This window comes from Triturus cristatus, chromosome 10 (assembly GCF_964204655.1).
Source record: "Triturus cristatus chromosome 10, aTriCri1.1, whole genome shotgun sequence".
Taxonomy (NCBI): Eukaryota; Metazoa; Chordata; class Amphibia; order Caudata; family Salamandridae; genus Triturus; species Triturus cristatus.
Window position 1 is genome coordinate 1,049,233,161 of NC_140593.1, and position 25,181 is coordinate 1,049,258,341.

At 40.8% G+C, this 25,181-nt stretch overlaps 1 protein-coding gene across 1 annotated transcript in view; it reads left to right on the forward strand.

The window, feature by feature from the left end:
- The first annotated feature begins 2,274 nt into the window (after positions 1–2,274).
- The window catches only part of LOC146796542 (actin, cytoplasmic 1-like), a 173,318-nt gene continuing 150,411 nt past the window's right edge, over positions 2,275–25,181 (forward strand). The window contains exon 1 of the mRNA XM_085629160.1: positions 2,275–2,444. The gene's annotated coding sequence lies outside the window, so the exon portion shown is untranslated. The remainder of the gene's footprint in view (positions 2,445–25,181) is intronic.

Sequence of the window (25,181 nt, forward strand, 5' to 3'; positions counted from 1 at the left end):
GCCAAATCTTCGGAAGCTTCCCTGATTTCTTGGGAAACAAGGCAAAGTGGGCCTCTGCCGCTGGAGAGCTATGAAGACCATGAGTTACCTGCAAAAACAAAGCTAAAAGGGACTTGCAGGCAAGTCTGAAGGCCCTCAAGGGAGATTAGGGGTCACAAGGGCTCTGGGGCCATGGGAGCACAGCTGGATTGAAGATGCCCCAGCCGAGCTGGCTGGTTGCAGAGGAGATGTGCATCTGGGTAATGACGTGCAAAGAAGAACCTCGCAGTTAGGAGCTGGCTCCTCGAAGCGACATTTCTGGAGCTGCTGGGCCACTGCTGAGGTGGGTCGCCGAAGTCCTGTAGTACCTCGTCGAGTGCTGGCTGGCTGTAAAGTTGGAGTCCGACTGGACTCTGCTTTGTCGGTTGTTTTTCAGCAAGGAGTCCGGTACCCCAAGTGTTGGTGCCTGGAAGCTCCGGTGGGTCCTGCTGCCTCAAGACTTGGTACAGCGGCCGAGCCGACCCTCCACAGCAAGTGTATCTTTGGATGGCACTCAGAGACATCGGTCGGTCAGGGGAGCTGGACGACACTGCACCGGACTTTGCTGTTTTGGAGACCTGTGGCTACAGGGAGATAGTACCTCTATCTCAAGGTATTTTTTTGGCAATTTGTGAAGCAGTGGGGACCCTCTGGGTTTTGTGGAGGCCACACAGTGATGAGACGAGATGGAGGATGTCGTTTGTCGAGTTCTGTAACAGCAAGCAGGAGTTTGCACCCAAAGTCCACCACGAGGTCTGCAGTACTCGGTCCAACAACGTTTCTTCATTCGTCTTCTTCTTGTGTCTGTGCAATCTAAATTTAGGCTCTGTAGGTGCCACCTAAATACTAAATTTTGGTATCTGCACCCTCTATTATGCCCACCACCTGTGGGAGGGGGACATAGTCCTACCCTTATTGGAGAAGTCCAACCATCTTCAACACGGTGGCCACGGAAGAATGTCCGTTCTTCACCTTGCCTCCAGCACCTGAAGGGTGGAGTTGGCAAAGGGGGCACACCTCCTATTCTTTCTAAGTTTTTCTGCCTATCTTCCACCCATAAGGAGGTGAAGACAGGAGGGGGCCCTACTCCTTTTATCAGGAGAGGCTGGAGGGGCCACATTTCAAAGGCGGCAAGGCCTTTGAAGCTTCCTGCCACAGATGGCTCTTCCTGACTGGGGGAAGGTGTGAACACCTCTGCCTAGGGCAGGCTTCGTTTTTTACCCCTGAGCACGATGGTGCTCACCCCATGAGGTCAGAACTCTGTCTGGATGGTGACAGGCTGGCTTAGACCAGTCGGTGGCCACACTAAGAGTTGGTAGGTTTCAAGGGACCCCTCTAAGGGGTCCTCTGTGTGTAATTATTAATAAAGGTGACAGTGAAATCAGTGCCGGTTTATGAAGACGAGATGTTTGGTACCAAATATCCCATTGTACAGTGAAGCCATCACAGAGCTGGAGAACTCGTAAAGATGAGTGTCCAGCCCTTGTACTCTTTATGTCTTCCCTGTTCACTTACAATATCCAAGAATCAACATGGATATTGCAGGGGCATATCGGCTCATGCAGATATATCCTCACATGTGATATAGTGCACCCTGCCTTGGGGCTATAAGGCCTGCCAGAGGGGTGTCTTATCTATTTCACAAGAAGTGATTGTGGGCATGGCACTCATGAAGTGTCCTATATTGACTCTTTGTTTTTTTCTGCACCGAGGCATGCAGTCTGCGATGACAGTGTGCATGACCTTGATGAGGGGACAGTAGGGTGGCACAATTCATGCTGCTACCCTTGGAGTCCCACTTCAGTGCCAATGCCCTAGGTAGCAGGGGTACCATTTACTAGGGACTTACAAGGGGTACTGAAGGGGTGCCACTGGGAAACAAAACGTTAAAAAAAGAGCTTTTGGCACAGGGGACCTGGTTGGCGGGACCCTCTGCCCTTCCAGTCGAAATTACATCATCTTCCAGGCAGAAAGTGAGGGCTAACCATGTCCAAAAGAGGCTCTTTCCTATATTAATGCAGTTAATAAGTTGGCAGGACAGCAGAGTCATAAGTAAAAGAGTGGAAGTGAGGACTGGCCTCGTGCCAGCACAAGGCGCGGTCATCCTATGGGGTTAAACATTCCCGGATAGCCTCCATGCTGTAAATATAATCTATTCGCCAAGGGGCACCACAGCAATAAAGAAGATAAGCTGAGAGCCTAAAGGACGTGCCATAAATGCGGAACCTATCAAAATGCCACGTTTCTTTCGATTATGACTTCACTTCGACTGATTATAGCCGATCGGAAACCGCCTAGCGTCTCATAACTCCCAAAGCCCCAGCTGACGGCCTGTCACTCTGAGCTCCGTCACCAGAGGTGGGCAGTGTCACCCCAGCGCCTGCAGTTGACTCCACTGACGTCACATCACATCGACCTAACCCAAGGTAAGCTGGTGCTGTAGGGACTCTATAAGAGGTGAGGACAACCTGTCACTACAGGTGCACTACTATTGGTACCTAAGCATGGCTTCGAATGGACCTGAGTTCACCCAATGGAAAGGTACTTTTTTACCGGTACTTTTTTTACCTTTAATAATACACGGCACTTCCTATCCGAAGAGCCACGGCTTGCTTCATGAGGCACGTCATTTGTGAGAACTTTAAACCCATCCTTTTCAAAACCCATCTGTAGGACTCAGTCTGTAATGGAGTCCTGGAGACCAGGGCGTGGAGGTCCCAAGTATAGGAGCGCCCCGAGGCCTTACTAATGTTACTGTAGCGCACCAGAAAACTCTAACATGCCCCATCATTCGCTCTATTGCTGTCGAAATGCGCTTCTTGCGCTTTACAAAGCGCTGCGAGGCCTCTGTTAGGTGCATGCGATACATATAGCCTTATCATTGCATAGATACATTAATAAATCCATGGGAATGATTTCTGCCATTCATTCCACATGCTTCCATCGTGTAGGGTTTTTACTTTCTTGGGACGTGTTCTATGCCAGATGCCTTCAGCATCCTCTGAGGCACGAGGGGAGCTGGTGGAGAAGCGGTGTAGGATATATATATATATTTAATTAAGACTATAAGTTCACACGAAGAAGAGCCATTTGTCTATGAACTGAATCCGAAATCAGGCAGAAGCTCGCCTTGGAAGCGACAGAATGACTGGTGTGGCCTGAAAAGCAACTTTCTGAAGTTCTCGCTGTTCCTGGATGTATGAAAGAGCAGCGAAATCTGCCCCTTTTAACACTATCATATAAGGGCAATGTATATTAGGTGGGGCAGAGCCTCCTGCTGCTGCTGTCACGGTACTTTAACCCAGACAATTAGCTGAGGCCAGCACGTTGACTTGCTGTCGTGATGGCAGCCTCTGCCAGGCAGATACCGCCCTCAATCCCCAGTGGCATACAGCAAAGTGATGGCACCCCCTGCAGAATGTAAGGAGGGGCCCTTGAGTCTCCCATATCTCACAGATAATCAATGATCTTGGTCTAAATAGGGGCCCTCCTGAAGGGTTGAGGGAGCCCCTGAAAATGTACCCTCCCTGCATGGGCTTGTGTTGTGCCCCATTCCAACCCTGGGTGGCAGCAGAGCTTGGCCCCATGGGACAGGGGCGCATCAGGAAGGAGTGCAGCAGGACTGCTTCAGGCAGTAAAATGCCTCCTGCTTCCTTGATTTGGCTCCAGAGGACAGGAGGCTTAAAATCAAAAGGATTCTCCCTTAAGAGCAATCTGAAGCAGAGACGCCCCATCCCGCCAGAGGTGGGTACAACAGCTGTATGGCTCTTCAGCTTGCAAATGGAGATAGAAGGCGCGGGTTCCAGAGCTTGTGTGTTTTGCTGCCTCTGAACTGGTCTGCAAGCCTCAGGGGTCCACTTAGAGGGATACTGAGAGATGAGGATGCTGAGACGTCCTGAATGAGTGTTCACAGAACTGGATGCACCAGAACTAAAACTGCGGTAATGATTCCAGCTCAACTACAGTACTGCAGGCCCGTCTTCTTGGTGCTCCTGGGGCAGTTCATTGTGCTCTGCCCAATATATTCCGTTTGCTCCACATGAGCGAACAAAATCACTTCGCCCGTGCTATCATTTTTTTTTTTTTATGATAAGCAAAGGATCAAATTAAAAACTTTTGACCCAAACCTGTGTCCAAAATTTAGAAAGTATCTATCAAAGGCTGTGAATGTACTTTTGCTGTTTTGGAATCCAGTGCGCTGCATTCTCAGAGCAAAAACTTCACATTTTCTGTGCAAAGCTTGGAAAGGACACATTACTGTCTATCTGTTGTTGCACCGTAGCCCTTGTTTAGGCAGTGCTAGGAGGAATGATACATGTGGCTGTTTATGCTGTCTACAGCCCACAGAATGATAGCACACACAAACACATGTGTATTTATCGTATGTGTTAAATTATTTTAATAATGGGGGACTTTCTCAACATGATTGTGATTTTTTAAAACATGTTTTGTGAATAATGATGGCTAAAATTTGCCGTGATTTGTAATAATGAGACCATAGTATGTCATCTATGTTTACTGTTGAAGATTGCACTTGCACTTTAAAAATGGGTTACTCTGTGACGTGCGATCAGGTGATCAAGGCCGCTTGGATGGCCGAAACGCGTCCTGACACAGGAGGAGATAGAAAATAAAAAATAATGCTGCAAAAGTTGGTCTGTACTGGTGATTTCCGTGCATAAGCGGGATTGCATCACGAGTTGCTGCGAAGTGTTACCGGCTTGGATTGCCGCCGGTTTACAGACCCCCCCCCCGATGGAAGAAGGCTTTACCAGTGGCAGTCTAATTGTCCTACGGCGTTTTCCGACGATCTACATTGCGGGCTCGTGGTGTGGATCTGGCGTGGACCCCGGGGGCACTCAACAAAGTTCCGAGTGCGGATACGGTAAAGCCACCCACGTGCCTTTGGGATATTGCCAAAGTTTCAAAGGAAGCAGCGCAGAGAGAGCGGGGAGAGCCAAGACGTCTTTGCTTCTGACATCGTTGTCACTCGGCTGAGTAGACGGAAGTCGGAGGCATCACTTGAAGCTCCCCTGACAAGGTAACAGCGCGCACGCATAATACAGGCTAAGTGGGTCGGGCGGAACAAGCTGACAAAGGTGGCCGGAGGAAAGTGGTTGCCTGCATTGCAAGGACCGGCTGGTCATACAGGTGCGGCAAACCGACCACAACGTACAGAGGCAACCTTCGTCTATAGCTAAGCATATTTTCCAATAAAACTCCTCGCACTATGTCTAATGACGCACGAAGAGCCCGTGAGCTTGCCGCGGATGATATTTTTTCGGAAGCCTTAGAGAATGAGGCTGTAACAGAAAAAAGTGATAATTGCACAAATCTAGGGACAGAAACTACAGGCTTAAAGGAATCCTTCAAGCTTTTGGAGAAATACAAAAAGCAAGAACAGGCCAAATGGTGGGAAGCGCGCTCACTTAAAAGATATCTGGATGTGGGGCGAGTACCTAGAGGGCTCCGCATCATGCTGGCCCCCAGCTATGAGACGCCAAACCCCTTGATGATGGCAGAATGGGGGCAATGTAATCTCGAGTCATCAAAACGTCTCATACAGATCTTGGTCAAGTATGCAGAGATAGACGGGGCAGACTTACAAATCAAAATCGATGCCCTGGAAACCAAGATCCAACAGCAGAGCGATGAGTCCCACCAGGACCAGATCACTAAACTGAGGAAGGATATGACTGCAAGATTAACTAAAGAAGAGGACAAAATCAAAATACGTAAAACGTATAAATTTAAAAGAGACCGAGATGATTATTTACATGGTCAAATTTTCACTTTTGCGCGCCGATACGATTCACTTAGAGCAGCAACAGCAAAAAAACGTGCTCAAGCTACTAAAGAGGTGCCTAATCGACAACGACAACAACAATCAAACGAGATATCTCCAGTTTCCAGTTCAGCACCAGAAAGTGAATCGGACAATGAATGCGCCAACAGATCAACTGGAGTTAAACTGACGTTGGGGGAAGAGTTGGACGTCCTGAAACAAAGCAGGAGGGACACTCTGAGGCCTCGACCGCAAGAAGTACATGCCAAACAAGCAGTCAGAGGAGAAGGGGGAGACGCAAGGCCCGCAAACAATGTAGAGCAAAGGAAGCGGGGCAGAGGCAGAGGTCGGAGATATTAAAGTTGAAAGACAGACAAGCATCATGCACCGACAGGGCATCGGATGAGGATAAAATTAAATCCATTATCAATCTGAGTACAATGGAACTGTAGGTAGCAGAGAAACAATTGCTATGTCTAGGGCTAAGTTTTTGTCCTGAATCGAACTTTCAATACACCAAAACAAGAGCCGATGTATATCAATTCATTCGTAAGCTCAAGCTCAAGAAATATCACCTACAAAGAGCCAATACGGATCAAGTATTGCAAGCAACGAATGGAATAGACCCCCCTGGGTTGAAAATTTCAGATTTAGGTTTGCTACAGGACATGTGTCAACTGGCTTCAGGAGAAGGTAGTAACACACAGGAAGCATCAGCTTTTATTGGCCAGAAAAGAGTGGAAACACATTTCAAACCTAAATCCAAGTTCATCCCTTTATCTTCCAGTGATGGTTTGGATGCATTCAATGAACATGTGGTTGGGCAAATTAAAAGATTGACCCTTGCAGTCAACAGACAAAAGAGAAAATATTCTAACACCGAAAGAAAATACCAACAACTGATGGAGAAGTTACAGAAAGGGGACTTGATAATAAGGAACTCAGACAAAGGCGGTAACATTGTTCTCTGGCCAGTAACGAATTATTTAAAGGAAGCACATAGACAGTTGAATGATATCCAGTGTTATAGAAAGAGCAATCTCGTGAAATTTAAAGCAATGCAAGATAAATTATTTCAGAATCTGTTGGCTTGGAAGGGTTTAGGACTGTTAAGTTGGGATGAGTACAGGTTCATCAAAAAGGAACATCCACTTGTACCATATATTTATTTCATACCCAAAGTTCACAAAAGTTTAACAGCTCCTCCGGGGAGGCCTATTATTTCAGCTTGCAATGGACCTTTGGAAAATCTTTCACAATACATAGATTACTTTCTTCAGACCCACATGAAAAAACTAGATTCTTACGTGCAAGACACCAGTGATTTTTTAAATAAAATTAAGGATCTAGTATGGAGTTCTGAACTATTGTTAGTGACACTGGATGTGACTTCCTTATATACATGCATTAAGCATATGGATGGCCTAAGAGCAGTGGAGTACTTTTTAAACAGAAGATCAATGGAACACACTGAACATACACGAATGTTACTTAGTATGTTATCCTTCTGGTTAGAAAATAACTATTTTTTGTTCAATGATCAATTTTATCAGCAAACACAAGGTGTGGCTATGGGGGCCAGCTTTTCCCCCAGCTATGCCAGTTTATTTATGGGCTGGTGGGAGGAGCTGGTCCTCCAACGTGATCATGAGCAGGTCTGTAAAAACAACAGTCTCCTGGTGGCGTTTTATTGATGATTTATTTATTGTCTGGCGAGGTTCTGAGCAGGGTGTTTTACATTTTGTAGAAAATATCAATCACAATGATTTCAACTTAAATTTTACATCTAATATTAGCAATAGCTCGGTGACATTTTTAGATGTTGAAATTTTAGTGTGTAATAATGTGTTAACTACTACCCTTTTTAGAAAACCCACCGCTGGAAATACACTGCTACATGCCACAAGTGCACACCCCAAACATCTTATAAACAGTATTCCATATGGGGAGATGCTTAGAATTAAGCGCATTTGCAGTGATCCAGCTGACATGAAGATAAAACAAATGGAAAGTCAGGTTCGGTTTTTAGACAGAGGATACAGCCCCAGAGTGGTAAAAGCAGCCATAACTAAAACACAACTCCAGCACAGGGAAAAGCTTCTCCAATACAAGAACAAAACGGCCACAGATAAAGTGGAGCCAGTTCGTCTAATTTTTACCTACTCAAAACAGGAGAAACAATTGAGAGATATTGTCAGACGTAACTGGCATTTTGTTAGAGATGACCCTGTGATAGGTGAACTGATGCCATACAATCCAGCCATAGCTTTTAGAAAGTCCACAAGTATGGGGAATGTCCTTTCCAAAAACAGCCAGGAGCTCTGTAAAAAGGAAGGCTGGCTTACAGCAAGGAAAGGATTTTACAAATGTACAAGCTGCAGAGCTTGCCAATTTGGTATCAACACCAGAAACTACAGGACATTTTTCTCTAATACTGATAGGGAAATAAAACAACATCTAACATGCAAAACTGAATTTTGTGTGTATGTCCTTGAATGTGATTGTCACCTTAAATATATTGGCAGCACAAAGTTGGCAGTTCACAAGCGAATCCTCCAACATCTGAGGGCAATAACCAACAAAGACCGGAATTACCCTGTCGCCAGACACTTTGAAACCATGCATAATAGTGACCCTCGATTTCTCCACTATTTTGCCATTGAGTCCATTCCTACAACAAAGAGAGGAGGGGATAGGGAGGCTACCCTCCGTAGGCTAGAGACCAATTATATATTGGAATTCAATAGTAAATGGCCAGGTGGTTTAAATACAACGGAAGATTTGCATACCCTACTATGAAATTTATTAAGAAACAGAGGGTGCCCCATACCGGGTGGATATCTGTACATCATTTGGCTGTATTTATGGGGACGCTGTGTGTTTTTTAGCAATCAATTTTAAAGGAATTTCATGGGTAGTTTTATCTATGGGTTTTTTTATATATTGGTTGTTTTAAACGTGTCACCGGGCTACTCTTATTGAATTAATAATTTTAATCTTCAGGATTGATGGGTATACCATAGCTCCTCATAAGATGAAGTATATTTTATATCTGGCTATCCTCAATTGAGTGTTCTTTTCTTATTCATGTCACTGATTTTTGCTGCAAACACTGTACATTCAATGGTTTTCATTTCTATCATAGTATATCCAGTTTTTAAGTATTGTGTATACTTTGAAATGATAATACTATAGCACTTTATTTCGGTGAGCACTTTATATCCTATGTTCATTGTGCAACAAATCAATTTATGAGTAATTTTAACATATCGATGATACTCTCATTATATATTTCCCCTAACAAGCACATTATTGAGATATACATATTTATATGTATAAATACATGAGGCATTTAGGCTTTTGTCGTATGTGTTAATTATTTTAATAATGGGGGACTTTCTCAACATGATTGTGATTTTTTAAAACATGTTTTGTGAATAATGATGGCTAAAATTTGCCGTGATTTGTAATAATGAGACCATAGTATGTCATCTATGTTTACTGTTGAAGATTGCACTTGCACTTTAAAAATGGGTTACTCTGTGACGTGCGATCAGGTGATCAAGGCCGCTTGGACGGCCGAAACGCGTCCTGACACAGGAGGAGATAGAAAATAAAAAATAATGCTGCAAAAGTTGGTCTGTACTGGTGATTTCCGTGCATAAGCGGGATTGCATCACGAGTTGCTGCGAGATATATATATATATATATATTGAAAAATTATTCGATTGACAATGTTAGACGATATAATATTATAGTTTGCGCATCGTGAGCACTATGCTCTGACTGGATGTTAAAAATTACATCTCTGATGTATATCTAGTTTAAAACATTTCTGCATTTAACAAAGTTTGGCAAACATATTGAGATATAGCTCAAAGTGAAGTCCCATGTTTATGTTTAACAGCAAACTGTGTTGGCAATTGTCTAAGCGGTGATGTAATTGGTCAGCTTATATAAGGATATAGATTGGTCCTGCGCGTCATGTGATCAAGACTGCCGTGGGCAGTCGAAACGCGTCAGGCTGAGCTGAGCACTTGCTTGAGAATGCACTATGCACTTTAATTTGCACCATCAATAAAAAGAAACTATCTCCACGAAGTGGTCCGTACCTGCTTTCTTTGGATCCTATCGGATTGTTCCAGGACTTGTGGCTGTTCTATAATTCAGACGAAGTACGGCTGTCTTCGTCATTACGGACCCTCTCTCCATTTTGTGGCTGGCGGATTCACAGTCGGCATCACGGAAGTGAATAGTTACGTGACCCGGAACGGGTATTTGCCGACCAGCCCCCTGCACCTTGTACTGCTAGAAGCGGGAACTGAGCTAAGCTGCCGTGAGGATTTGCCCACAAGGACCCGAGGCGTCGGAGGACACTAAAGGTACCGGACTGTCCAGTCCTTACGGTAAGCGGCTCGGCAAACCGACTAGGCTGATATTGCAGGTTGGGAGATAGTGGAAGGAATATTGTTCATGCAACGGAAAGTACATGGTTTGAACAATTGAGAAGTGTATGCAAATAACGCAAACATGTTATCGTCAGCGGATGCGCTAAAGGACCGAGAAACAGCAGCTGACGCTCTATTTTCGAATGTTTCAAGAGCGGAAGAAACAAATATCACTCAAGAAACAAATCCAAGTCAGATTAACGATGTTAAATCCTTGCTTAAAAAATTAGAGAAATTACACCGTACTGAGATGACAAAATGGTGGGAAAGAAAATCACTGGAAAAGTATAAAGAAGTTGGGAGAGTCCCGCGAGGACTAAGAATAATGATTGCACCCTCGTTTGAAAACCCTAACCCCATGATGTTGAAGGAGTGGGCAACCAACAATTTAGACGCTTCTATGAATATGGTAATAATTCTAATAAAGTACGCTGAAATTGACAGAGAAAAGATACTTAAAGAAATTGAAGATGTCAATGCTTTATTGGAAAAAAATGCCAATAAGGAGCAAATAAAGAAAGGACGAGAGGAAATATAATCCCGGCTTAACAAACATGAGGAAACAATAAAAGAAAGGAAAATTTATAAGTTTGCAAGGGATAAGAGAGATTATGAGACTGGACGAGTATTCACATTCTCAAAGAAATTCGATAACATAAAAAGACGAGCATTAACCAGTAATGAGAGTGAAATCACCAGAGCGTCAACGTCTCACATGCAAACCAGTGAAAGTAACTTTTCTTCAGTTGAATCAAGCAGTGTGGATAGTAGCGGTGGATCAGATGACAACATCGGCAGTAAAAATTCACAAGTTCCCACTAATTTTGCTCCGGGAGAAGAATTATCTTTTTTAGTCGAAGACCGCCGGCAAACTCTGAGACCACGAAACCAGACAACGGGTCAGGAAATAGAAAGAACCAACGGAGGAAACAGAGGCGGAAAAGGAAATTACAGAGGAAGAGGCAAGAAGAATTACAACAATCGAAAGTAAATGAGGTAAATGGCGAAACTGTGGACAATACTGTAATCAATCTATCAGAGATAACGCTATCAATTGCTGAACAACAACTGTTATCCTTAGGCTTGTCTTTCTGTCCTACTAATTGTTTTAAATACACACAAACAAGAGTGGATGTTTTTAAATTTATTCGCAAGTTAAAATTGAAAAAACATTTCCATCTCAAAAGCGCAGTGAATATTGCAGCACAAATTAAAGCGCCGCAAGGATTACATATGAACCTGCAAGCTTCAGATGTAGATACATTGTTGGCAGTACATTCGCTAACACATGATAATAACCCCATAGGGAACTCTACACAAGAAAATCTCAATGAAGCAGGTATCATATGCAATATTCCAGCGATTAGTCCATTCAAGCCTCCGTCCACATTTATCCCCATGATGCCTAGAGACGCAATTGATGTTTTCAGTGACTGTATAATTGAAGATCTCAAAAAATTAAATTGCAATGTTCTTAAACAGAAAAGACGCAACAACTACTCTGAACTACAATATTTTAAACTTATCCATAAGCTACAAAAACATACGGAAGTAATTATAAACAAAGCGGACAAGGGCGGTAATATTGTCTTATGGCCTAGACCCCTATATATGGAGGAAGCAGGGCGTCATTTGAATGATGCCAGCTGTTATAAGAAAGCCAGCTTTCAGGAATTACGTCAAATAAAAGACAACATATTTGCTGAACTTTTGCAGTGGAAACGAGTGGGCTTATTAACTAAAAATGAATATAATTTTTTGAAAAATGACCACCCAATGACTCCCTATTTATACTTCATCCCGAAAGTACATAAAAATTTAACACCAGTTCCAGGCAGACCCATTATATCTGCACAAAAAAGCTTACTGGAAGCTATGTCCAAATATATAGACTATTTTTTACATGAATTTGTGGAAAGTTTGCCGTCATATATAAGGGACACTGGACATTTTTTAGCTAAATTAAAAAATGTAAAATGGGAAAATGATTGTCATTTAATAGTAATGGACATTTGTTCGTTATACACGAGTATTAACCATAGTGATGGTATGAATGCAATTCGCTATTATTTGGACAAAAGGAGTATAAATATGTATGAGCATAACAAAATAATTATAAAAATGATTGCCACTTGTTTAACCAATAATTACTTTCTTTTTAATAAGGAAGTATTTCAACAGCTGCGCGGCGTGGCCATGGGAGCATGCTTCTCCCCCAGTTACGCATGTTTACATGTGGGCTGGTGGGAGGAGCACGTTTTGATGGCCACCCATAAAATCATGTTTGAACAGCATGTGCTCCATTGGTGGAGATTTATCGATGATGTTTTTTTAATTTGGAAAGGAACCAGAGAGTCAGCTAACATCTTTATAGATGAAATTAATAAAAACACATTGAATCTTAGGTTCACTTCAGATATAAGCAATATTGCAGTACAATTTTTGGATGTTGAAATTTTTATTAAAGAAGACACATTACACACTAGAATGCACAGAAAAGTAACAGCCGGGAACTCTGTATTACACGCTAAGAGTTCTCATCCTCGCCATCTGATTCGTAGTATCCCCTATGGGGAATTTTTAAGAACTAAACGGATCTGCAGCCATGAGGAAGATTTGAAAACCTGTCAAAATGAGACGTTTGAAAGATTTCTAAGGAGAGGTTATAAGGCCTCTGATCTACACACAGCTCGAGACAAGGCAAATAATACAGCTCTGGTTGCTTATCAACACATTGCTCCTAAGGCCCAAGAACTGATAAGGCCTAGTACTAATGATACGGACTCTACTATCCCGGAATCAATAAGTAACATCAGGTTAATAACTAACTATTGCAGACAAGAAAGACAGATTCGTAGAATCTTATATAAAAATTGGCCAATAGTTAAGACAGATATCATCATGTCTCAAATTTTGCCAGAACTTCCCCTATTGACATTTAGAAGGGCACCCTCAATGAGGGATGCTTTAGTCAAAAATAGTCCAGAGGTGGTAACTTCCAATACTTGGTTAATGGCCAGAAATGGCTTTTTCAAGTGTAATTCTTGTCGCGCTTGCAAGTTCGGAAAAAATGTCTCAGAATATGTCACAGCATTTAGTCCTGAGCCAGTTAAGATAAAAGGACATCTAACTTGCAGAACTGAGTATGCAATCTATGTTTTAGAAGTTGCAAGTCTTCAACAGGATCCTTCAACATCTTAGAGCTGTGGTGAATTCCGATCCCACATACCGTGTAGCGAGACATTTAAAATTGGTACACAAAAACAACCTCAATGACCTTAGATATTATGTCATCAGTGCAATATCGAAAAACATCAGAGGTGGAAATAGGGAGAAAAGATTGAGACAAGTAGAGTCTGAATTCATTATGTTATTAGATACTAAGATGCCAAATGGGCTTAACAATAATGAAGATCTGCATAACTTTTTATAATGAATTGTTGAATTCAAGGATGTTGAGGAATTAAGGAGTTCCTGGTTGCTTTTGAACTGACGTTTTATTTTTAATTTTACTATTTTTGTCTAGGTTTCTAGACTTTGTTTGGTTTTATTGGATTTTAGTGTTGGTTTTAAGCTTCCAGATTTTATTCTTTTTAGACATCTATTTAAAGCTGTGCAAACTAGGTGTGGTTTGTGTCTGTTAACCTCTGATCATTTAATGATGTTTACTAAACTATGCACTTTATTCAACTTTTCAAGAGTTCAAATATCTCTAGATATGTGTCCAAATTCTAATTTGTAAATAATTTTGACTTCCTCATTTTATCAGATGCCATCGATAAGAATGTTTTGGAGAAACTGTTGCGTGCTACTGTATGAACATTGCACTTTTGAATATTGAAACATGGAAAAACTTGGAAACGTCAATTACAAGCTGCTATGTATTATACATTGATCATATTTATATATTTATAAGTTTACTTTGTTATGCACTTTACCATTAATAATGGGTATTACACTATTTTGCACTAGTTTTTACAAATCACCGCTACGTATGCCAAATATATTCTTTAAGAAATTGATGATTTAAAGATGCATTGTATATATAGAACAAAGGGCCCAAACGAACCGGTGTAACTGTATGGGGAAGGGCGCCATTAAACCAAATGCGATGCTGCCAAGCCGAAATAGGAATCTCCTGCGTCCTATATGGCGTATAATTTGCTGGGACCCGTGTGGGAATATAGGAGTGAAACGTACTGTCGTCCGCATTCACTGCCGGCATAGTAACCCAAGAGTAAAACAACTCGTAGGGATATGATGCATCGGCACTCACCACAAAAATAACAGCCATACCGTAAATATCAGCTTAGGTGAATCACATCACAGGATCAGCTTTGCTCTGTGTCTGGAAAAGTTCTTCTCCAGAATGTGTGTGTAATGCATGCAAAATTAAAGGCGCTCGAGTTTCAAATATTTGCAGCTGTGCGCATGTTATGGCTAGAGCGTGGGCCGATCAACCTGAATTCAAAAGCATACATTGTTTGTTGGCCCTGACTGTTTCTGCACACAATGTTCAGACCAAGGTCGCGGTGCACGTCTAGGGATGTGAACAACAGACAGTTCTCATGTGAAGAAAACGCAGGCAAGCAGTTTTCATATAATAACATCTATCTGCAGTGTCGTGAGCAAAAGCAGCAAAAGTGGCAAGATGGCTTTTCTAACTTCTAAGACGCTTATGCTAACAAAGCAATGTGTGCATCTATAACTCCGTCTCCACTACAATATCACTGGGCGTATTCAATCCATACATTTTCAATCAGCCTCCAGGTAGATATTCCATATTAGGAAATAACCAGGATGCAAAGACTGCTCACGTCCCTGCCTGCTCTGAAACCCCCTGGTGATGTGCTTGGTAATGACCTGGCTCACAGTACCAGACAATAACTCATTCACTCTGCACAGGGTCCATAGTTCAAGTTCACATATGCTTACCAGAGCAATAAAGCGCTTCAGGTTCTCATATTCATTCATGTACTATCAGTCATGATTTTGGGAGCACAAGGTGAATGCTTGGTAATCAGATTAGGTTTCGTCCACCATATTTCACATTTCCAAAGCGCTTATTTTGTACAAAAGAATAATAAGTGCATGAATAATTGTAACAATAATGACACCTAATATTAATTATAACAAAAATGCAAATAATAATAATAATAGTAAAACATTTAAAATAACAGTGATAATATAACACAGAAAAAAGTGCAGGAGTCCAAAATGTTTTAGGACTCTAGCGTTACTGCCCAGTCCTGATTCCACATCATGTCTCTTTCTTTTGTTACCTACATTTCCTGTATCTTTATCTCACTTGGGCAGGTTCTTTTTCATCACTGTTTTCTGTCTTTCTGCCTCTTGCTCAGAGTCAGGTGATGAAAAATAAATCCTAGTCCCAAAAAAATGAGGCTTGCAACAGAAACAAAAATGTCCCTATTAGGAGAGGCCTACGGGATTATCCTATTGGTCAAGTGTCTGATATTCACAGATTCTGTTGGTTGTCTCATGAACAAAGTTTCAACATAAAGTCTACATACAGTAGCTTGTATATGCACTAAAAAAATCTAAAATACTAATCAGTAAAATTACAATTATTTATTTGTAAATAAACAACATAAAAATATCAACATAAACATATCATTCCCTCCCAGAATGGGTTACAATCTTTTAATCAAATTCAATTAATCATAATAAAAAACAATCTTTGTGAATACATGTCACAAAAATCATCAACAAAGTCGACGCGGCGTTTCGGTGATTTCACCTTCTTCAGGACTAAAAAACAGTTTGATCAAATCTAAAAAGAAGGGAAAGTATTGTCTTAAAATAAATGTTGACTAAACAGTGCAATATACAGTACTACATTTCATGGCTACAGTATCTTGAATTTAAAATGGCTAGTTGCCTGCATATTGTTGCTAATTAGTAAGGCAAACACTTGACAGTATGACGGTATTTCTATAGACACGTATATTATTCGAATTTATTTTATTATTATTTTTCAACAGATGTCCTTAAAGCGTTATATAAATTTATAGAAAGGACCCACTCATACCTCAATTGTCTTATAATGAAAGGGATAGACGTTTTAATAAAATTGTCCAGATGGAATAGCCCTTCACGATAGAGGCATCTACTGTTGAATAAGCCTATAATGGAAGTAGGAGTCATCACTTAACATGTATTCTACATTTACTCTCCATTGATAGTATGAAAACATAGCTTGTACTGTATCGACATACCTTATTTTCAGTTGAGTTAAGAATTATATTTATGTCCGTAAGAGCCACCGTGGATATACTCGTATTTTTCAAGAGAAGCCCACTTTAAAATTTGGGGAAAATATCTCTAGGGTGACAAATAAAAGAAAAAATCTCATTTAATCACTGGGTTTTTTCCTTTTTTTTTTTTTTTTTTTTTTTTAAAAGGCACTCGACTTCATGCGTTTTGTGACAGTTTACGACATTTAATCACTGTTGCTCACCACAAGATTCAAGGGCGTGTAAATCCTTTTCGTTTCTTCAGCTCTAATCGTTAGGTAAGGAATTTACATCTGACAGGCCAACGAAAGTAGATTTTCTCAATTAATCACTTTCTTGTGTTCAATCCTATACATAAAGAGAACACCATATATTATCGTTTTATGTATATTGACTTAACATAGTTACAGTCATGTTGATGCCCTGTTTTGTTCACCAATTTTGGTTCGTTAGTGTTATTTTATATATTAGGACTAATTGCTAATTATTTTCAAAATATATGGGCTCGGAAAGGGGGAAAAAAACGGCATTCTGCCCTTTCAACTTTATCGTTCTTCGATTTCTAGTAATGATACAATCTTTTCTTAGAGTCGTAAAGATTAACCAATTTACCGGCCAAAAGCTTGATTGTGTAACGTAGTTACAAACGATGCCCAGAATCCTGATATTTAGAACACTCACATTCCAGTTTGAGCTGTGTTTGTATAAATATTACCAAAGTTTATCGCTTAGGCTCAGGTCTCGCATTAAATAGTACCCGGCCAGTTCAAACAATTAAGAATGCTCAGTATTGCTTGTTTAATTAAAGCTAGAAGAAAAACTACTAGCATTCTAGCGGTTTGTTATGTTTGTATAAATGCTCTATATTTTCACAAGAAATTGCCGCTAGCGCTCGGGTCTTATGTTTAAAATTACAGGGAAACTCAGTCATTTAAAATACTCCGTGGCGCTTACCTCAACAGGACAAAACGGCCTCCCTGCTCTTACGGACTCCTCGATAGCAGCGTATCAAGAGGGTTTGCTTTCCTGTCTTATATGCCCGGTAGTATCAGACCTCCTCATCGCGTACTTGCGCATTCGCGTCACTTCCTCTTTCATCCGGAAGTGATGTGTACCTAAAGCTGGCAGACATCTTAAGAAGGACCAATATCATATTGTATTCATCCTTTTTATTTCATACTCATCCTATTTGGTTTCAAAATAAATCAATATGAATGTTGCCTTATTAGTTGTTTATCTCGGATGATCTCATTGCGTGTTATGAAATCGCATCTCTTGTTACGTACGCATCATGTGTTATGCGGTGATACACGGGCGGCCATCTTGAGATGGACTAGTGAAGCGTTATATCAAACCTTTTGTTATTGCACAGTAAACCTATTGTCTTATTTTTATAGTTTTACCATGAAACATATTCATATTGATTAGATGTTCGTACACTAGAACTTATAATGTAATTTTCACATATCGATGATATATAGTGGAAGATATGGACAAAGAACAACATCTATCTATATCAAAAAGGCATAAGAGGTTCCATATAGATCAATATGTTATTTTCCTCTATGAAATAACGGATTTTCTTTTAACATAATGATTATCATTAAAAGCTGTACATTGTGTCCAAAGTAAACATCAAAGCATATATGTTTGTGAATATTTTAACATGGTGGAAAGATATTATGAACAAGTCAATAAAGTATCGTTAGAAAGAAGGATTAAATATAATAATGGGAGAATCAAAGCTGACATTCAAAAAAAAAAAAAAACGTATATAGGTTGGTACAAGCTTATATTGTTAGATGGATTTGCTCAAATTCACTAAAGTAATTTCTCCCAGTCTTCTTTATTATTCAATCCATTTTTATATGTGTTGAAACGTGACATAAAAAATTGTTCACGTTTTTTCCTTTTGGTCGTAATATCGCCACCACGTGCGTTACAATGAACAATTTCTATACCGCGCCATCTCAGATCATCTACCGAATGATTCGCCTCTAACCAGTGATCTACCAATGGGGATGTTCTTTTCTTGGTTCTGATCGCGGATTTATGTTCTGTGATTCTTGTACGTATCTCACGTGAGGTCTCGCCAATATAAGCCTTGTTGCATGGGCACATGATCATATAGATCAGATTGCTTGACCTGCAATTTATCAGATTTCTGATCTGATGTTTGCTACCGTTATGCATCACAGTACTTCCCTTGATGACATTACTACAGTTTTTACAGGAATTGCAAGGATAAGTGCCAACAGGAAAAGGGGCGTTATTGATGGTGTTTTGTTTAGGGATTTTATCTTCTCTATAGGTATGTACTAATTTGTTACGAATCGTACTATTCCTCCTAAATGAAAACAACGGTTTTGGTGGTATGGTTTCATTCTTGTCTTTTAGTAATGACCAATTCCTGTTCACAATATTTTTGACCTTATTACTGATATTGCTGAAGTTTGTTACAAAAATCAGTGGAAGGTCCTGTATTCGTCCACTTTTGTCTTTCTCAATAAAAAGAGAATCTCTGTCAAAATACTTAGCTCTTTTGTAAGCCTTACGGATGAGTTTTTTTGGGTATCCTCTGTCTGCTAGTTTTTGTGTTAATACATCAGCATGTCTATTGAAATCATGGATATCTGTACAATTGCGGCGTATTCTTAAATACTGCCCAAAAGGGATGTTATCTTTCTGGCACGCTGGATGATTGCTCTGGTAGTGTAACATTGTGTTACGATCGGTGGGTTTCGTGAACAACTCTACCTTTAATTTGCCATTATCATGTTCTATTTTGATGTCTAAGAAGTCACAGTATGTTTTATTAATATTTGACGTGAATTTAAGATTAATGTCTCCCAAATTTATCCAAATTAGGAAGTCATTAAGGGATTCAATGGTTCCACTCCAAATAAAGAAAACATCATCGATGTAGCGGGACCAACAGGATATATTCTCATAAAATGGTGCCGCTGTGTTAAAGATATGTTTCTCCTCGAAATCAGCAACATACAAGCAGGCCAAACTGGGAGCACAGGTGGCTCCCATGCTGGTACCTTTGACCTGCTTGTATAGATCCGTTCCGAACAAAAAAATGTTGTTCTTAAGGATTATGTCTACGCATTCTACTATAAATGCTGAATGAGCAGACAAATCGTCATGTTCATTCTTTAAGAGGCCCTTCAGCATTTCAATAGTATCATTTTGTGGTATATTTGTGTAAAGGGCCTCTATGTCTAGGGATACCAACCATTGACTTTCTATATGGTAAGGCAAACCTTCGAATTTTTTGATCATTGAGGTGGTATCTTTTATATAGGCCTTTTGTTTAATCACAAGTGGTTGTAAAAATTTATCAACATATTTACTGAGGGGTTCAGTAAGGGAATCGATACTAGAAACTATCGGTCTCATGGGTGGATTTATTAGACTTTTATGTACTTTAGGTAGTCCATATAGAGCTGGTAGTTTAGGATTGAGATTTCTAAGGAAATTGTATTCATCTGGACATATGATGTCATCTTCCTTCGCATGGTCTAAAAGTCTCCTAACTTTTTCGATTAGTACTTTCCAAGCTTCTCTGTTCGATTTCTCATAGTGTAAAGGATTATTCAAAAGGTTGAGTATTCTATTGTTATAATCCACAGTGTCCATCACTACTATACTGCCACCTTTGTCTCCCGGTTTTATGGTTAGATCATAACATTGTTCTAGATTGATCAGGGCAGTTCGTTCAGTGACATTCAGATTATTCCGCCAACCAATATTTTTGGAGAATAGATCGTCAATGTTGCTTTCTACCACTCTCTCAAATAGGTCAACATTTTTATTAACTAGGTTCAAGGAGGGAGTCCATTGGGATTTTGGTTTCAAACCAGATTTATTATGAGGCATGGTTCGATTATCTTCTTTGTTTTTGAAGAAATCGTTTAATCTGATTTTCCTATAGAAATTTTGTAAATCTCTTTCGAGATTGAATTTATCCACTGGTGTGCAGATTGCATAGCCTAAGCCTTTCTCTAAAAGTGAAGTCTCATGATTGTTGAGTGTTCTACTAGATAGGTTTATGATAGGGGCTTTTCTATTGTTCTCTATTCCCACATGGCTTGACTTCGGGTTTTCATATATGCATGTCTCTGTGGTTGGTTCTGGGGGTAAAAGTTTCCCCGTCCCCGCCCCCGTCCCCTGCCACGATTGGGACCAGGGTTGTGTTGGCGTTGGTCCAAAAAAGACAACGAGTCTCTACTTGTGCTAGGTACACTGTCCCCTGTTTTTTTGGGGTTGTCTGAGATCTCATTTTCAGACTCTGAGCTGGTATATGAGGTGTCAAAGAAGGTTACTCTTTTCTTTGGGTAGTTTCTTCTTGGTTGTTGCCAATTATTTCTATTGTATGTATCCTCCCTTGGTCGGTCGTAAAAATCTTTTTGTAAATAGGGGTATACATACTCTAAGTTATATTTTGTTACGTCTTTCCTAAGTTTGTTGGCTTTTTTATTCAGAAGATAATCTCTATACCCTGATACATCTTTTTGTATTTCTTCCAATTTCTTTTTTGCTTCCTCTAGAGAATTATTTTCTCTCAATTTATTCTCCATTTCCTCAAAAAAATGAGGGCCAGTGCCCATCCCCTGCAACCACCGGCACAAATTTAGAATTGCAATTGAAATGTTTCTGATAAAGGAGGGTAACAGAAGTGATTGTGTTATTTGATTTCTCTCTCAGATTCTTTCAAGAGAGTCACCAATGTTTATTCACAAAATTAAAAAAAATGGCACAGGGGCAAGCGATAGCCTTGCTCACGGAGACAGTATTTCTGCACGAGTGCTGAATTGCAGAGTATTGGGCTTAATCATAACACTTCTGGGACAATTAGTACTTACCAGTAGATCCAAAGCACTGTAATGCCAAGTGCTTGCCTCAGTCAAGTCAACAATACTCTGCATATCCACTATCGGAGAATTGCCCTGTAGGGCAGGCGCACGTCTATGCAGCAAATCCATAAGGATCTGACTTGTCTAATCCGGTAGTTGTACCATTTCTTGTGGGATCGGGCCCCCAGTCCTGGTGGATCCTCAGAAGTTTCACCGGTGGAGTGTATCCTCAAATTTGCAGCGGAACACACAATCCTGTTTTAGGGTGCAGATCAGAAAGCTCACAATCAATTGCCATCTGATTAGAAAATAACGTGCGTGGTTTCTGTACCACCCCAAGGCGACCGTGAAGCTATCTATGATCTTTCCCTATGTTTACAGGTAAATTAAAAGAAGTCAGTGGGATGCAGAGGTTTGCCTTTAAGAGAAACAGAACTAGAAAAGTGGAGGAACCAGACGACAACCTACTACTGGAAGGAAGAATCTCATGTAAAACAAGCACTGGTAAAGCCAATAGGTCAGTCTTGCATTTTGAGTCCTTACCAAAACATTTTTAAAAGCCTCCACCAGTGAAAAAAAGAAAACAAAATCACTGCTTTCAGTATGCGCATCTATGAGATTTATGAGATAAATATTTTAATGTGTGATACCTAGTGTACTTTTGAGTTGTACAACAGTCACTCATACATTTCAATGCAATCACTCTATATGAGGCAGAATGATACATCAAACACCCAATAGCAAGAGGTGAGAGTGAAATACTCCGCTGGGTGAAGCCAAAGCCCCATCTATGTATAACAGGAATGAATTGGTAACAATAGGTCGCAGAGACAGCTGTGCTGTTGAGATAGAGCTAAAACAACATAACTGCATTAACACCCTGAGCCTCAGGTGTGTCCATCTTTCGTCTATATGGGTGGGATCTATGTCAGATTATCACAAGGGATACATTTTCATATGATAAGTGTGTATGGCAATAATTGACCCGCAAACAGTTATCCTGAAAATATAGTACTGATCTGGCTTTCTTGATCTGACATTGATTGACCGGTCTCTCAGGCCTCGCCTTAGATTCTCTCAGGCCTCGCCTTAGAACCCATGCATTTCCTTGGATTTTTGTTTTTAAGGATTGTAAATCCCAGAGAGATAAGTAATTTAGCAGGAGCAGCCAAGACAAAAGTACCAGCACCTTACAGCCACCAGTGGAAGGGTGGGGCTTCTCCAATGATCCACTTCTGAAAATTTCCTGTACTACATTATTCCATAAAGCGACAGGGGCCAGACAAAAGTTCTGAAAGTGAGGCTCAGCATAGGAGGCACACTGCCAAATGCCACCTATCTGTTGGGGCAGATACCAATTTTACAGGGGCTCCAAAACATTAGAAAGAAAATTCAAGGGGGGGTATTTAGGTTTTTTGTGGGGGGGAGGGGTGTAGGCTATGTGGCAAGATGAATGAATGAGAATGAATAAGATAAAGGAATGTTTTATGGCAAGGAAATGGAAGTTGGTTTAATTGTTTTAAGTGGTAGCTCCAAGAAAAAGTGAAGAAACTAGGCTTGATGCTCACATTTTATCAATTCAACTCTCAAAGCAGATGTCTGAGCATTTGGGACTATAAGCCCAGCTCATTAAAGCAGAATACATCTATTAGGAATAAGTCCATCTCAGGATTCATGTCTAGAGCTGTGCAAATGGATGACCAATAGGGCCTCACTCGCAAAGCCGGCTCACGCAAACATTGACCATCACGTGAAAAACTGGGCTAATGTAATAGTCTGGTGGACTAATTAGGAATTAAAAACAAAGGCTATGATGCCCTCTCAACCAATTTGAGATGGCCCCGGAGATTGGCACCGTAAATTGTTATTTGACTGGTGCAACCCCAGACATTTGGGCACCGCCATGGTTGTGCTGGCAACATACTTTATGTTATCTTAAATGTAGTTCCTTGAACACTGGAGTATTCAAAGAAATAATGGTTGGAATACTTCAATTAATCTCAGCCACTGGTAATCAGGGCCGGACAGGCCTTTTATTCTACCAGGTATATCCCGGAGGGCTGGTGCCCTTGGAGTCCGGTTTTGAGAGCCGGAGCCGCTCTTGGTGTCACTGTCAATTTGCACCAATTTTAGCACTTGTGCCAAGCAAACTGCTCAAACTCCTTTGTTTGCATGAACACTTAACACTAGGTCCCAAGTGGCGGGAACTGATTTATAAACCATGGCAGTGGGGTAATAATACATGGAAATGCACACATTATACCTCATTTTTTAAAGCACAAGTAATAACCGGGTGCAAAACACACCTGATACCTGCTGTATATGTTTTTGTAGCCGTTTTTGCTGTGTGAGGCTAAAGGATCACAGGAGAGTTTACTTGTCATCGAATTTACTCCAGTTTTGGGCTCAACCTACCCTGAGTGCAAAATACCGGAAAATGTGGTTGGAACACAGTCCACACGGGTATTTTAACCACTGCCTCATTGGACGTGCCTCGTGCCCAGGGCCGTAGCTGGGGGTGGGGGGGGGGGGGGGCACTTGGGGGCCGGGACATCCCTAATTAATCTTTGCCCCCCTCCCCCCCCCCCCCCCCAAATGACAGAGGAAGCTGGCACAGTATAGAGGTGCGGGAGTTCAGAAGGTAATTGAGCAATAACACTGCCTTTACGTTTGTTTTTATCTTGTTACATCTGCTGTGTGTTCAGAGACTGGTTAAATGTCAGGCTTTGTCTTCTGACAAATTGCTGTCTATTCTTTTAAGGGAAGTTGTTGTTCTTTTCCTTTGACAGCAAAGTGAGAGGATTTTGTAAAGTAAACTATTTGACAATCTAGATGGGGGTACAGACAGAACCGGACGGAATTATACGGGGGGTGGGGGCTGAATTATGCTGCTATGTTGACTGAAGTGGTTGGCAAGAAAACACAAATTATCTGGTCTATTGTGGCACATTTTGCTATAGTCTCACTTCAATATTTGGTTATTTTTAGACATGTTAGCACTGCTGGGCAAAGGTTTCACTTCATGTATACCAGTTCCACATCCAAAATCAGATATAATAAACTGAACTGTAAACAGCCAACCTTAGCGAAGGACCTTCCAGTGCGTGTGAGCACGTGTTGCAGCATTTTTGGTAATTTTTGATATGTTTGAGTTAGAGACAAAATTTGTTTTTTGGTAAAAAATGCAGATTATACAGAAGATGAAGGATTGTGTGGCAAACACAGCAAATTCTTAATGATGCAGACAATGCCACAGAATCACAGAATTCTAGTAGCTTTGTGTATAGAGAGTGAAAAAAGAAGTACTGCATGATGGCAATTTGTTTCTAATTCACATAAAAATTAAATACCTGTAAATGAACTGTACAAATATATCAACATATAGCAGCAGTTATGGAAGCACAAATGAAGCACATTTTGTTTTATTATTCTGAAGTATGATGGAAACAAAGATTTTAATAGGCTCAAAACAAATCTTGGTGATGCACAAATTATAACTATTGTATTGTATTTGTGTAGTGCTTACTACCCCTATGGCTGGCTCTGAATCCCTTACCTACATGGGCAGAAAGCTGCATCCCATAGGATTGTGTGTGGTTGGAAGGGTGTTGTCTTTGTGATCCTATTTGGGACGTGATTCCATGTCCTGCATGATGGCCACCGAGGTGCGGGTATGGTGTGATGTGATGCAGCTTGTAGAAGTGTGGTGGATAATGAGACACAGACATGCAGTTTATGTTTTTGTCAGTACACTGGTGGGTCAGAACAGCTCCGAAGGTCCCTTTATGGTATTATATGATTAGAGTCTGCTGGC